General features: G+C 39.6%; 1 non-coding gene across 1 annotated transcript; it reads left to right on the top strand.

The window, feature by feature from the left end:
- The first annotated feature begins 11716 nt into the window (after nucleotides 1-11716).
- LOC115803337 (U6 spliceosomal RNA) lies at nucleotides 11717-11823 on the top strand. The gene has a single exon (XR_004024017.1). It is a non-coding gene; the product is annotated as a U6 spliceosomal RNA (small nuclear RNA).
- Nucleotides 11824-12045: the final 222 nt, after the last annotated feature.

Genomic DNA, 12045 nt, shown 5'->3' with positions numbered 1-12045 from the left:
TTGTCCTCAGCCACCTCCGAATGGACTGACTGACCTGGTTCTTACAGTCTATAAAAAGGGTCCCCTGGTAGCTATGGATGGACTTTGAAAATTTGGCCTCTCACTACCATTGTGTCTGGCTTGACTGAATACCTGACTTGACATTTTTATTGATATAATTCATATACCATAGGATTCACCATTTTAAAGTATGCACTTCCGTGATTTTTAGTATATTCACACGGTTGTGCAGCCATCATTGCTATCTAATACTGAAACGTTTTCACCATCCCCTAAAGAAGCACCACACTCATTAGCAATCATTCCCCCTTTACCCCTCTCCCCAGCCCTTGACAGCCACTTAGCTACTTTCTGTCTCTGTGGATTTGTCTATTCTGGACATTTCATATAAATGAAATTCCAAATTTGATCCTAAAATTGGAAACCTTAAGTATTTTTGTGTGCCCAGCTTCTATGGTATATAGCATTTTATCAGATGTTAAATTAAATGAAACAGATGCAGAAGGCCCAAATAAGGGTATAACATTTATCAATCAGTTAGTATAGCTCAGCTGTTCTATTATCCATTACCTAGTAAAGCAGTGACCTAAAATAGAGAACGGTAGATAATGTTCTGCCGTAGCACCTCTGAGCAGTCCTCTTATGCTGGAAATGGATTATTGATACAGGGCATGTGTCGTGCCACTGGTATCCTATCAAAATTGCACACTTTCCCGCGTGATTTCTAGAGTGGGGATAAGGAGAAGCATGTTTAACTAGAATAGAAGGTCCGTGAGGACAGAGGTTAGGTCTGTCTTACTTTCTGCCATTTGCCAGGACTAAAATAGTGGCTTCCCCAGGTAGGTACTCAATAGTTGCTGCATTCATGAAGAAAAAATAGTGTATATGGCCTGCCAGTCAAAACAGACATAAAAATTAACGACTGAGGTACTGGGAGAATGCGCTTTCCTGGCCTCACTGACCCGGCTCTGTTGAAACTGAGGGATTCGTTTGTTGGATTGTTTGGCTTTTATTTATTTATTTTTGTCTTTTGCGGTACGCGGGCCTCTCACTCTTGCGGCCTCTCCCGTTGCGGAGCACAGGCTCCGGACACGCAGGCCCAGCGGCCATGGCTCACGGGCCCAGCCGCTCCGCGGCATGTGGGATCTTCCCGGACCGGGGCACGAACCCGTGTCCCCTGCATCAGCAGGCAGACTCTCAACCACTGCGCCACCAGGGAAGCCCTGTTTGGCTTTTTAAAAGTATGCTTCAATTGCATTGAGACAGAAGGTACAATAGAGGTTACCTGGGAGAGGGGGTGCAGGAACTGGGGAGTCACTGCTGAATAGGTACAGAGTTTCTGTTGAGGATGATGACAGTGGAAATGGTTGCATTGTGAATATATGTAACGCCACTGAATTGTACGCTTAAAATTGTTAAAGTTTTGTGTCATATAAAATGTATATAATTAAAAAAAAACAATTTATACAATTTTAAAAAAAAGTTTGCTTCAGATCTGCCTACCCAGTGTTTAAACACTAAAAGGGTTTTTGCACATGAGCCTCCTGGCAAGCCATTTTTAAAGATACTATCTTTTCATTCCTTGATTGTAGGAGTGGATCAGATACTTCATTGTACGTTTGTAGTGCCTTTGTTGACAAATTCTGAAATTAGTGAAAATTAATGGCTACTTTTTTCATCCCAACCTCTAAAGGTAAAATTGGAGCATCCTTGAAACTTGGAATTGTAATGCCTTCATGTATTATAAAATTAAGGTCTTATTATCCTTTTAAAAAAGAATAATGACAAAATCAACACAAAACAGTACTGGTTATTTAATTTAGCAGGTAGTCCAGAACATGGACATAAATTTGAGTGAGAATTTTTCACAGTGGATTACTAGTTCCCTAAATTAGGCTTAATATCTTTTCGATTGAGATAGTCTGTTAGTTTGGTAGTCTGGTAGTTTGTTGCTACTATGAGGTAGTCTTATTGTTGGTTGGTGGTCTTATTAATTGACGAAATGGTTTGTGTGGGAGTGCTGAATAAAGTCTGGGTGGATAATTTCTAACATGGTATGACTTGAAAATTCAAATCCGTCTTTGATATTTGTGTTTTGGCAACTGGGACAAAGGCCTCAGAACACAGACTTCCCAGCATGCACTTCTTCTGCCACCTGCCTTAGAACACAATCTATGTATCTTCCTATCCGATGGGCCCTCGGCTTCTGTGACTTGGCAGACAAAGACATAACTCCTCCATCTTGGTGTAAATGTGGAAGTACAGACGGAAATGTTTAAGCACCTGAATTTTTCACTGAAACCAAAAGCACTAGAGTGCTCACTGATTTTGTTATATAACCTCTATTTGGCATCAAATTAGAACCCACTGTTGTTAGGAATGTAACAGTAGAAGGGCTGCTATATACTTAAATCTCATTTTATTTGCTTCTCTGGGGGTTGTCTTCATGTTTTCATTAGAAATGTTTTTACAGATGTAGGCTCTTCAGATATAAAGTTGCTGAAATACAGACTCAGAAGTTTAGCTTTCAAATTGAAGGGGGGTGGAAATCTGTTTAGAAAGACTAATTTATAGATAAATAATTTACTGACTCTGATACATTAATGTACAATAATCCCTAGAGGCTTTTAAAGATGTAGTCGTTATATTCTTAGGATTTCTAAGAATGTTAAACCTGTCATTCATAACAGGAGAGAACTAAAATAGGGTCCATTTATAATTTCTTCTTGGAAACATTTCATCCACAAATTCACAGACAAATATTTTTTCTTTTCCAAATAGCTTATCTAATAGTTGGACAGCACAACCCTTTTCTTGATTAACATGTTAACTAGTCAAAAGCATGCAGATTCATTGGATGAGTGCTGAATTTTCCTCAATATTTTAGATTAAAACTTGGCCAGGGCAAATGAAATATTATTGCAAAATCCTACTTTGACATTATTGTAAATTTTAGTGAATGCTAACCCAATAGTGAGAGAGCCTATGCCTAGTAGATTTGCTCATTTTTTAAGCAAATTCTCATATTAATGAATAGATGGAGCAAGATGAAAAGCATTAAAGAACTCATTTCATTTCTATGACTTCTTACTGTAATCTGAAAAATTGAGAAAGATTTGGTTACTAAAATTTCCATCTGTTTTCTTGAGAGAAATTCTGAATTTCAAGCAAGGCTATTATTGCATTACTTGAATTCAGTTCAGATTGTGTGCAAAGATGCCCTGAAAATGGGATGTCAAATCAAGAACTTGAGATATTAATATTCAGCACATATCTTGAGTCATCCTGTTTAGATTGGATGAAATAGCATAGTAGACTGGTGTAGTGCCCGGTTGTTGCCTCAAGGAAGGAACTTTCAATTCCTGATTTAGCTTCACTGTTGGCAGGTGAGATTAATGGTATTCTCTTGAAGGTTTCTGGCAGAAGTTTATTTAGGGAACCAACTGAAATTTGTAAAATTTGCAGGAAGAGAATAAAGGTACCAAATAGGAAAGTTTTATAAATAGTCTTCAGAAGTGATTTAGCCCACAGACTTTTTTTCACCAATAAAAACTGTAATAGCCAGCCCACATTTGGCCTACCACCTCTCTCCCTGTTATCAATCCACACTTCTTTCTCTCTTATCTCCCTATGAATGTGTAAGTGTTTACTGGGAACAAATGACACCCAAAATTTGTCTGTAAAAGATTCTTTATAAACCCCCCAAAAAAGAAAAGGAAGAAAGAAAGAAGGAGAAAGAAAAACGAGGGAAAGAAAGAGTGGAAAGAAGAGCTCACACCTCAATTTTGCTGTGGTATACCTTTTCTTTTTCTTCCTAAGGTCTATAAAATTGTCAGGTGGGTTCACTGGTTCGATTACTCTTTACCCCTTATATTATCACTTGAACCTCAGTGTCACTGTCCAGATCTATCTGAATATGTCTATGAATCTAGCAGTATACGTACACATGAGAAGTAATTGTCAATCTAGTATATTCTGGCATGAATCTAAGCTTAAAATTTGGAGCACATGTGCAGTATTCATTTCAATGCTTCCTTCAGTGTGTGTACATGTTTAGCAATTGCTAGTGGCATGCTGTTCTACCAAATGAAAGAGAATAATCTGCCTGTTCCACAGAGATCAAATTATAGATTTATATACATTTATTATATATAATATATATATACACATACACACTACATGTAAGTGCTTTATGTAGTATACAGTTCTACATACAGTTGATTATTGAACAATGCGTGTGTTAGCAGTGCCAACCCTGGCAGTCAAAAATCCACCTGTAACTTTAGGACGACCCTCCTACCTGCGGTTCTGCATCTGAAGACTCAACCACAGATCACAAAGTTCTATAGTATATATTTGTATAAGTGGACCCATACAGTTCAAACCCATGTTGTTCAAGGGTCAACTGTAGTTATATATAAAGTATTACTATTGTTCTTCCTAGTATGTTATCTTGGAAAGAGATTATACGCTTCATGGTTATCAGGAAAAATTACAGGTGACAGTGCACCTCCAATCCCTTCGTGTAATCAACAGCAAAGAATGACCAAAATAGCATTTCTGCATTTTCCTTCTCCTCGTCCTTTATCTACACTCACTGTTCTGTTTCTGATAGATTCTGTTACTATAAAGTAGAGTAAGCAACGAAGTTTCCAATCACAGCTTTATTAGTAGAAGCTTTGCTCATGCATGTTATTTTATATCAAGACTTTTTCTCAGATTTTGTAAGAGTATTTGGATACTAAATTTGATATTAAAAGTAGCATCAAACTTGTTTGAACCAGAGGAACAATTTATGTCATAAGCTACATCAGAGTAGTTGCTAGTCACACTAAAACTTCAGAGGTAGGTATAGGGGGAGAATGAGAAAAACAAAAACAACAACAAACCAGTATGTTTATAAGCCTGTGCTCCCAAAGCTTAGCTAGCAAAGGGGGGTGTGTATGTAGGCAAACTCAGCTGGAATCTAAGATGGCCTTAAAATCCATAGCGTCCAAAGCATTTCCATAGAATGTGTCAATAGCCAATTCTGGGTACGAGTGACAATAGCAGTCAAGTGAGAAAAAGCATTTGTCAAAATCCAACATCCATTCCTGATAAACACTCCCAGCAAACTAAGAATATAAGGGAACTTCTTCAACCTGATAAAGGACATCTACAGGACCCTATAGCTAACATACTTAATAGTAAAAGAGTGAGTGCTTTCCCAAAAGATCAAGAACAAAACAGTATCTCCTCTCATTATCTCTGTTCAAGACTGTATGAAAGGTTCATAGCCAGTGAAATAAGGCAGAAAAGAACCAGATAATGGAGTAGGAGATACCAGCCTTCATTCCTCAATAAAATATAACAAGTATGCAGCTATTCATGAATGAAAACAGCCCTGGGAGGACTCAAGAGTCCAATTAAGAGCCTATAGCAACACAGTGGAACCAAACGAGAATAACTGCACGACAAAGATCTCCGAGGAAATCAGCGTAGCTGAGGTGTCCAGAGACAGCTAGGAACCAAAAAATAAAAAAGGTGAAGGCTATCGGTGTCAGCCACATGGCAAAGGCCACCACATTCCCCATGGCGTGCTCTGTGGAGAATCCCAACAGACTTTGCCACTGAGGAGCTCAACAGCCCCCGTGACAGTATGGACTACTCCCCATTGTGTTTGTGCATATGAATCCCAATGGCCTGCTCCACAGAGAATACAAGCAGATTTCACTACTGAGGTAAGCAACAACCATTGCCATAATGGACCCCTCAGAGAGGAGATACTACAACCCCCTAAGAAAGAGTCTGGTGTCCTGGGACCAAGGATGCCACCCCTCCCACCAAGCCCCATACTTACCCCAGACCCCAGAGCCACAGCTGTTCTGCATGTCCCAAAACTTCAGACCCTGACGGTGCATGTGCTCTTTGTGTGCCTGTTCTGTGTGTACCCACATCTTGGGCACTGGAGTCAACACCACTGAAGGCTAGGCAGTGCCCCAGATTCTGGAGTTACTGTCTCTACAAATGCACCCACTCTCCAGCTCCCAGCTCCTTGGCTGCTCAGCTTGCACCAACATCTCAGATACCAGAGCAACCACCACTGTGGGCAGCCAGTGCCCCAATCCCTGGAGCCGCTGTTGCTCTGTGGACATCCACTCCAGAGCCCAACTTCATAGCTGTTCCATGGTGCCTATGCATCCGACACCAATGCCAACTCTACCACGACGGCTCTCATGAGCTGGACATGGATCCAAAAGGGATACCCTTTGCCATGACAACCCCAGCAGAAGAAAGATCAGGAGTTCCCTAGAAGACTTTACCACCAAAGACCCCATCAGACCCCACCACTGCTTCAGACAGTCACGGCCCTGGCCAATGAAGACCCCAGCAATCTTTGTGAACAGTGACCTCAGCTGATGGAGCTGCAGGGAGCAGCAGCACCAGGACTTACCGGGAGCCAGAACTACCACACCCCACTCAGCCACTGCCCTTGTACCACATGCTGATGATCTTTTCCCACCAAAACCTGTCCATAAATTCTGGAAGAGGTTACTGTTCCATCAAATGCAGAGACATCAACACAAGCCTACAATAAAGGTGAAAAATCAAGGAAGCATGACACAACCAAAGAAACACAATAATTTTCCAGTAATCAACTCCAAAGAAATACAAACTATGAATTGACAGAGAATTCAAGATAATTGGTTTAAGGAAGACTAGTGAGCTATAAGAGAATACAAATAGACAAATTAGGAAAACAATACATAAACCAAATGAGAAGCTCAACAGAGAGAGAGAGAGAGAAATCATAAAAGCAAAACAACAAAATCCAAAAAAAAAAAACATTCTGGAGCTGAAGATTATAATGGAATGAACAAAAATGCAAGAAGAACATCAACAGCAGGCTTTAATGATACAGAAGAAAGAATCTGTGAACTTGAGAACAGGTCATTTGTTATTATCCAGTCAGAGGAGAATAAAGAAAAAAGAATGAAAAACAGTGAAGAAATCCTATGTGAATTATGGGATACCATTAAGTGAAACAATATATGTACTATGAGAGTACCAAAAGAGAGAAAGGGGGCAGAAAGCTTATGTAAAGAAATAATGACTAGAGAGATCAAGATGGTGGAGTAGGAGGATGCTAAGCTTGTCTCCCCTCCATGAACACATCAAAAAAAAATATATATATATACATGTGGAGCAATTCTCACTGAAAACAAACTGTAGACTGGCAGAAAGACTATAAAGGCGATAAAGAAACCAAGGCTATAAAGAAAGAGCCACACAAAGTCAGGTAGGAAGGAAAGAGAAGTGATCATGTCAGGACCTGCACCCCTGGGAGGGGACACAGAAGGGGGGTATTACACAGGCCTGGAGATACTTCCTGGGAAGTGAGTGGTTCAAACCACATATGGGATGTGCCAGACCTTGAGTCCAATACCAGGAAGATAAGTCCCCTTGGCTTGTTTGAGGACCAGTAAGACTGGTAGGGGGGCTGTGAGAAACTTGGACTGCACTTGTGAAGTGCAAGCACATGCTTCTTTGTTCCCCAAACAAGGCTGAGTAAGCAGTTTGAGACTGCCTGGGACTCTGGCCAGTTTCCCATGACACCCCACCATGCACCCTGGCCCACACTGAGTGCCCACTCTGGCCCCTCTTGCTCTGTGGGGCAGCATCCCACTAGGATGAAGGTTGCTGCTGCCAGGGGGAATGTGCAGTTGTGGAGGATGGAGCTGGCTTATACCTGGCACTACATCTGAATGGGTTTGGAGTGGCCCTTCCTGGCACTCTTGGAGGCAGATCAGGAGTGGTCTGGAACTCTGAATGGTATATGGGACCACTCCAGTACAGGCCCTGGCCTGCACTGGGTGCCTGATCTGGCCCCTCTTGCTCCAACTCTGCTTCCATCTGGAGCTAAGGTATCAATGCTGGGTGGAGTGAGGAGCACACACTTAGAACAGAACCAGCTTGGATCCAAACCTCAGGGCCTCTTCTTTAGCACCTTGAGACCTGAAGCCACCCTCAATAGGGTGGTGTCAGGCACTGAACATAGGAGAAGCCCCAGCTCACACCTGGCTCTGGCTCTAGCTCTGCCATCTCTGTGGCCCACCTCAGTGATAGCTGTCAGCATACCCTGGGGGAAGACATGACTCGTGTTCTCTCATCAAAAGCCACTAGACACACACAGACTGTAGATGGACACACCCACATAAGGACACCCCTTCAAGACCAGGATGGGTAACTCTTACATCTAATTTCATAGAAATAGAGAAACTTATCGAAAATGAAAAGACAGGAATTTGTTTCAAATGCAAGAATAAGAAAAAACCTCTGCACACATCCTGAGCTGACATGTCAGTGCATCCATTTCTCACCAGGATCTCTACCTGAATCACCAGGTAAAAGGCCTCTGCCCACAACACATTATAAACAAGTGAAACTAGACAGAGCACAAAGGAAAACAAAAGCTTTGTAGGGTCTGAGGACAAGAAGGCAGAGTAGAAGGACCTGAGCTCACCTGCTCTCATGAAAACACCCAAATCACAACTAACTGCTGCACAACCATCAATAAAAGAGACTCGAACCTACTGAAAATGATATTCTACTTCCAAAGACAAAGAAGAAGCAGCAACAAGATGGGGGCAGACACCAGAAGCAGCAGCAACTAAATTCCTGCAGCCTGTGGGACTACAAACACATAAAGTTAGACGAAATGAATGGCAGAGGAATATGTTCCAGATGAAGGAACAAGATAAAACCCCAGAAGAACAAGTGAAACAGAGATAGGCCATCTACCTAAAAAAATAATTCAGAGAAATGATAGTAAAGATGATCCAAGATCTCAGAAAAAGAATGGAGGCACAGACCAAGAAGACATAAGAAATGCTTAACAAAGAGCTAGATGATATAAAAAACAGAGTTGAACAATACAATAACTGAAATGAAAAATGCACCAGAAGGAATCAATAGGAAAATAAATGAGGCAGAAGAACAGATAAGTGAGCTGGAAGAAAGAATTGTGGAAAGCATTACCGTGGAACAGAATAAAGAAAAAAGAATGAAAAGAAATTAGGACACTTTAAGAGACATCTGGGACAACATCAAATTCACCAACATTCACATTATGGGGCTCCCAGAAGGCGAAGAGGGAGAGAAAAGGCCTGAGAAAATACGTGAAGAGATAATAGCTGAAAACTTCCCTAACATCGGAAAGGAAACAGTCACCCAAGTTCAGGAAGCACAGAGAGTCCCAGGCAGGATAAACCCAAGGAGGAACACACTGAGGAACATATTAATCAAATTGACAAAAATTAAAGACAAAGAGACAATATTAAAGCAACAAGGGAAAAGCAACAAACAACATACAAGGAAATTCCCATATCAACTGATTTCTCAGCAGAAACTCTGTGGGTCGGAAAGGAGTGGCATGATATATTTCAAGTGATAAAAGGGAAAAGCCTACAACCAAGAATACTCTACCCAGCAAGGCTCTCATTCAGATTTGACAAAGAAATCAAAAGCTTTACAGACAAGCAAAAGCTAAAAGAATTCAGCACCACTAGACCAGCTTTGTAACAAATGCTAAAGGAACTTCTCTAGAAGGAAAGGAAAGGTCACAACTAGAAACAAGAAAATTACAAATGGGAAGGCTCACCAGTAAAGGCAAACATAAATGTAGTAGATCATCCACACACAAATATGATATCAAAACCACCAATTGTGAGAAGAGGAGAGTACAAATGTAGGATATTGGATGTGCATTTGAAATTAAGAGACCAGCAACTTAAAACAGTTGTGTATATATATAGACTGCTACATCAGAAACTCATGGTAACCACAAACCAAAAGTCTACAATAGATGTACACACAAAAAAGAAAATGCAATACAAACACAACACTAAAGATAGTCATCAAATCACAATAGAACAAAAGAGGAAGGGAAGAAAAAAGACCCACGAAAACAAGTCCAAAACAATGAATAAAATGGCAATAAGAACATACATATCAATAATTACCTGAAATGTAAACAGATTAAACCAAAACATAGACTGGCTGAATGCATACAAAAACAACACCCATATATGTGCTGTCTAAAAGAGACACACTTCAGATCTAGGGACACATACAGAATGAAAGTGAGGGGATGGAAAAAGGTATTTCATGCAAATGAAAATCAAAAGAAAGCTGGAGTAGCAATACTGATATCAGACAAAATAGACCTTAAAAAAAAAGACTGTTACAAGAGACAAAGAAGGACACCACATAATGATCAAACAATTCATCCAAGAAGAAGATATAGCAATTGTAAATATATATGCACCCAACATAGGAGTACCTCAATATATAAGGCAAATGCCAACAGCCATAAAAGGAGAAATTGACAGTAACACAATAATAGTGAGGGGCTTTAATACCCCATTTACATCAAGGGACAGATCATCCAGACAGAAAATCAATAAGGAAACACAGGCCTTAAATGACACATTAGATCAGATGGACTTAATTGATATTTATAGAGCATTCCATCCAAAAGCAGCACAATACACCTTCTCAAGTGCACATAGAACATTCTCCAGGATAGAGCACATGCTGGGCCACAAAGCAAGTCTCAGTAAATTTAAGAAAATTGAAATCATATCTAGCACCTTGCCTGACCACAACACTATGAGATTAGAAATCAACTACAAGAAAACAATTGTAAACACAAACATGTGGAGGCTAAACAATATATTACTAAACAACCACTGGATCACTGAAGAAATCAAACAGGAAATAAAAAATACCTAGAGACAAATGAAAACGAAAACAGGATGATCCAAAACATATGAAATGTGGCAAAAGCAGTTCTAAGAGGGAACTTTATAGCAATACAATCTTACCTCAGGAAATAAGAAAAATCAAAAATAAGCAACCCAACCTTATACCTAAGCAACTAGAGAAAGAACAAATAAAACCTAGAGTTAGCTGAAAGAAAGAAATCATAAAAATCAGAGCGGAAATAAAAGAAATAGAGATGAAGAAAACAATAGAAAACATCAATGAAACTAAAGGCTGGTTCTTTGAAAAAATAAGCAAAATTGATAAACCTTGAGCCAGACTCATCAAGATAAAAAGGGAGAGGGCTCAAATCAATAAAGTTAGAAATGAAAAAGGAGAAGTTACAACTAACACCACAGAATTACAAAGGATTATAAGACACCACTACAAGAAACTATATGCCAATAAAATGGACAATCTAGAAGAAATGGAAAAATTTCTAGAAAGGTACAATATCCCAAATCTGAACCAGGAAGAAATAGAAAGTATAAACAGACCAATCACAAGTACTGAAATTGAAACTCCCAATGAACAAAAGTACAGGACCAGATGGCTTCACAGGCGAATTCTATCAAACATTTAGAGAAGAGTTAACACTGATCCTTCTGAAACTATTTCAAAAAACTGCAGAGGAAGAAACACTCCTTAACTCATTCTATGAGGCCATCATTCTGATACCAGTACCAGACAAAGATACTGAAAAAAAAAAAAAAGAGAATAAAGACCAATATCACTGATGAACATAGACGTAAAAGTCCTCAACAAAATACTTGCAAACCGAATCCAACAGTGCATTAAAAGGATTATGCACCATGTAAAGGGGAATTTATCGAAGGGATGCAAGGATTTTTCAGTAACTGCAAATCAGTGTGATACTCCATGTTTACAAACTGAAAAATAAAACCATATGTTCATGCTCACTTTGGCAGCACATATGCTAAAATTAGAATGATACAGAGAACATTAGCATGGCCCCTGTGCAAGGATGAAATGGAAATTCATAAAGCATTTCATATTTTTAACAGACATAAAGGGAGAAATTGATAGGAATACAATAATACTAGGAGAATTTAACACCCTACTGACATCAATAGACAGATCTTCCAGACAGAGAATCCATAAGGCAACAGAGATACTAAATGATACACTAGAACAGTTAGATTTGAGATTTTTAGGAAATTACATCCAAAAAAACCAGAATACACATTCTTTTTGGTACACGTGGAACATTCTCTAGGATTG

This window comes from Delphinapterus leucas, chromosome 3, assembly GCF_059928025.1.
Source record: "Delphinapterus leucas isolate spDelLeu-1000000601 "Yukka" chromosome 3, BTC_Dleu_Yukka2, whole genome shotgun sequence".
Lineage (NCBI taxonomy): Eukaryota > Metazoa > Chordata > Mammalia > Artiodactyla > Monodontidae > Delphinapterus > Delphinapterus leucas.
This window is presented reverse-complemented; position numbering and strand designations above follow the sequence as displayed.